The sequence below is a fragment of the Scylla paramamosain genome, chromosome 28 (assembly GCF_035594125.1).
Source record: "Scylla paramamosain isolate STU-SP2022 chromosome 28, ASM3559412v1, whole genome shotgun sequence".
NCBI classification, from domain to species: Eukaryota; Metazoa; Arthropoda; class Malacostraca; order Decapoda; family Portunidae; genus Scylla; species Scylla paramamosain.
Window position 1 is genome coordinate 15,563,086 of NC_087178.1, and position 4,165 is coordinate 15,567,250.

Here is a 4,165-nt window from a genome sequence, read left to right on the forward strand (position 1 = left end):
TGTTCAAGCATGGTGCCCCTACTACCAGAAAGACATTGATAAATTAGAAAGAGTTCAGCGTCGAGTAACAAAAAATATACCAAACTTAAGAAAGAAATCCTACGAAGAGCGTCTTAAAGAATTAAATCTATTCCTATTAACATAAAAGACCAAGAGGCGACTTAATACAGGTGTTTAAAATCATCAAAGGCATTGATAACGTGGACTGCAGTAAATGTTTCACGATAGATTTTTCAAATTACACGCGAAAAAACGGTTGCAAAATTGTTGAGAAGTCCTTTAATCAAAGAAAATATTTTTCCACTGTAATTAATCTATGGAATGGGTTTCCTCGAGACGTGATAGACTGCAACACTGAAGAGACTTTTAAACACCGTCTTGATAAATATTTTGCCTCCAATCCGCGGCTAACAGCATCTGTTTGTTAGAGATTAACTTCCTTGCCTCCAGGAAATGGGGACTCCTCATTTTATCTATTTTCATTCTTTCCTATAGAATTTCCTTCGGGTCTTTCCTTCTCTAACTCCGTAAGGTATTTATTTCCGACCTGTTATTTTGTATGGCTTATGCCGGAAGGAGTGGAGGGTGGGGAGAGAGCCTTCTGTTTTGGTGTCCATTTTTCTACTATCACCTTAGTAGTCCTAGATCAAGTCGCCTCATGAGAACCGCAAGGTTTGTTGTGGCCTGTATTTCTATGTAACACTCTCTCTCTCTCTCTCTCTCTCTCTCTCTCTCTCTCTCTCTCTCTCTCTCTCTCTCTCTCTCTCTCTCTCTCTCTCTCTCTCTCTCTCTCTCTCTCTCTCTCTCTCTCTCTCTCTCTCTCTCTCTCTCTCTCTCTCTCTCTCTCTCTCTCTCTCTCTCTCTCTCTCTCTCTCTCTCTCTCTCTCTCTCCTCTGCGGAGAGGAAGAGGGAGGGATGGGACTGAGGGACGCAGGGAATGGAACAAAATCCAGAAGGGAAAACCTAAAGAAGTTAAGTCTTCTGTTTATCATCAGTCATATACATCCATCCCTTCCCCGATAAGCCCTTGCCACATCCCCCTCATCCTCTCCATCTGAAGGAAACCCAGAAAACAGCAACGGAATACTCTTTCTCCTCGATTCCTTCGTCTTGGATTCGGATTAACAAGCGATGACAACGAGTTCAAAGCGACACCCACAGTTCCCATTTATGTTCAGATCTACGTGGGAAGAATGCGGAGGGACAAGATAGAGAAGCCATGAGAAAATTAATGAGCATATATTTGTTACACATTAAAAACAAGAGCACTCAACACACCAACACACAGAACAGTATTTACAGCTGAATATTAATTACTGTTGATTTCGATGTTCACTCTCGTCTGCCCGAAGTCCCGCTGCCTGTATGGTAATGATAATAGGTAATAATAATAATAATAATAATAATAATAATAATAATAATAATAATAATACCAATAATAGTGAGGGTAAGTACAAAGACTAAGTCATTCTCGCAAAAGTTTAACGCGGAGGAAGTGACGTCATAATCTTGTTGCCAATAACGAAAGGGCGCGTCCTCATCTTCCGGTGATTGGCAGAGAGGGATGCACCGTTAAGACGTCACTTCCTCCTCGCTGGCTCACAGGGAAGTACGGTAACCATCAGCGACCTTTCCTCTTATTACTGAAACAGAATCGCCATACACAAGCCCTTCGGCGCTCAACTCCTCATCGTCATACTGTAGCTTCCCCTGCTGCCGCTGTGGCTGCTCAGAGCCAACGAGGAAGCGTCTTGATGAATGCCGAGATGTTGCTACAAAGCTGATGAACATTGATCAAGTCATTGTGAGCGTGGCAGATTCATGACTGTTTCAAAGGATAAAATAATAATAACAACGATAATAATAATAATAATAATAATAATAATAATAATAATAATGATAATAATAATAATAATAAAAGATGATTTAAGAGCATGTAGATAAAAACAATAACAATAACAAAACATGATCGCGAATGGCCGAAGGTTTTTCGCAAGCTAATTAATAAAGTGATTTGTGGGCGCTACAACAACGAGGTGACAAGGCTCCGAGGGGCAGGGGGAGGGTTACCGGAGAGGCAGTCGACACCGCATAGCAAATCATTGAGGTGAACCAGAATACGTCAAAATAATAACAATTCTCGTACATGTCCCTTAGCTTCGTACATAGGCGGTCTGTTGATCCTCAAGGGTCAAGAGTTGTGTGTTTGTTGTGTTGTGTTGTGCTCGTAGGAGCCGTTTACACACACACACACACACACACACACACACACACACACACACACACGATGTATCGGATATCCACATTCACAGCAGCTATGCAAGTAACGATTACATTCACATTTTTTTCCTTGTGTATGTGTGAAATTTAACACCAACATCCGAGGAATCCTTACGTATTATGTGCTGATTGAAAACATTACAAAACATGTCAGTGCGTGCAGTGAGTCAGACCTGGACAAGTGATGTGACGTGGGGTCCATGTAGCCTCACTCGTATTTTGTTGAAGAGCGCTCATTTCATGTCATATTTGCTTGGTAATCTGCTGCCCGTTTGAGTTCATCTGGGGCTTCACGGTGGTGCCAGATGTAGCGAAGTAATCTTTTTTTTTCTTTGGAAAATTCCAACTTTGTGAAACAAAATGTGTGGACAGGGATATCTTAACTCATTATTTTGTCAGTATACGTACATTAAACAGCGCGTAATAGTGTAGTCAGCTAATTTTTAAAATATTTTTCATCTGTCCGAAAAAGTACATTTTTGTGAAGTGTTAAGTATGACAGGATTACCTAGCAAATTGAAATTTAAGATGCGTTTCTTGTGTGATTTTTAAAAATGACGCGCATCCTTAAAAAATAATCACTAGATACCAGCATCCATAAAGAAAGAAAGAAAAAAAAAAACAGGAAATAAATATCCGGATCTGCGATAATAAGAAATCTTTCATCCGCATTTGCATTTTTGACATCTGATAAATCTTTAGCACACACACACACACACACACACACACACACACACACACACACACACACACACACACACACACACACACACACACACACACACACACACACACACACACACACATCGCGTAACCCGAGGGGTTGTGACCTCTCTGTCCCGGTGTGTGGTGTGTAAGTGGTCTTAGTCCTACCCAAAGATCGGTCACTATGAGCTCTGAGCTCTTTCCGTAGGTAACGGCTGGCTGGGTGACCAGCAGACGACCGTAGGTGAATCACATACACACACATACACACACACACTCCAAAGTTTTCTTGTATGTTAAATGTGTGACTTTATTTTCATACATAACTATGATATATCAATCTTTGTGTGTGTGTGTGTGTGTGTGTGTGTGTGTGTGTGTGTGTGTGTGTGTGTTATTAGCGTGGTGGAGTAATGGACTTGTTCTCTGGATCACCTCCGAAGGGGCATGGGCCCTTGTAGGTGTGAGGGAGTGGTTCTCGTGGAGTGAGTGGCGAGTGGGAGGAAGGTACGGGGGAGGGTGAATGATACTGAGAGAGAAAGCAAGAATAGCGATTAGTGTGTTAACAAAATGGCCGAGAAGAAAGAGAGGCTTGAAGGATTGGAGGAGTGGAGTGGAATTATTCTGTGGCGTGAGAGTGCTGGTGGAGGCCCGTGAAGACCTCGGGCGGTGAGTCGGAACGAACCATAACAAGAACTATGCAGGTGCAACGTAATAAATAAAAACAACAAGGCGTCGAGGGCCTTCCAGCAAACAGTCAGCGAGTCGGTCAGTCAGTGATGTGCCGCGACTCTCTTCCCGGCACTGGTAATCCGACACACACACGTACACACAAGGAAATAATAAAAACTATAAAGTGGTCTGAAGTGTCTCCATGGAATAGCTACTTAATTTCATCTTTATCTAAAAGCACCGACTGAGTGAGGATTATGACGCCTCGAGAGTGGGAGAGGGAGCTGCTTGTCCACAGCGGAAAGTCACGTCTAACTTGACCCTTAACTAAACGGCTACCAACGTTGTGACGTAATGATGACGTAATGGTGACGCAAGCACGAGATCATTTATGTACATGTAGAGGAAGTTAATTGTTACTGTGGCACCATCACCTAGACCGTTAATTCAACACTTGCAGCAAGAGAAAATATTAATATTTGCTGAAACACAGAAGACATCGAGCGTT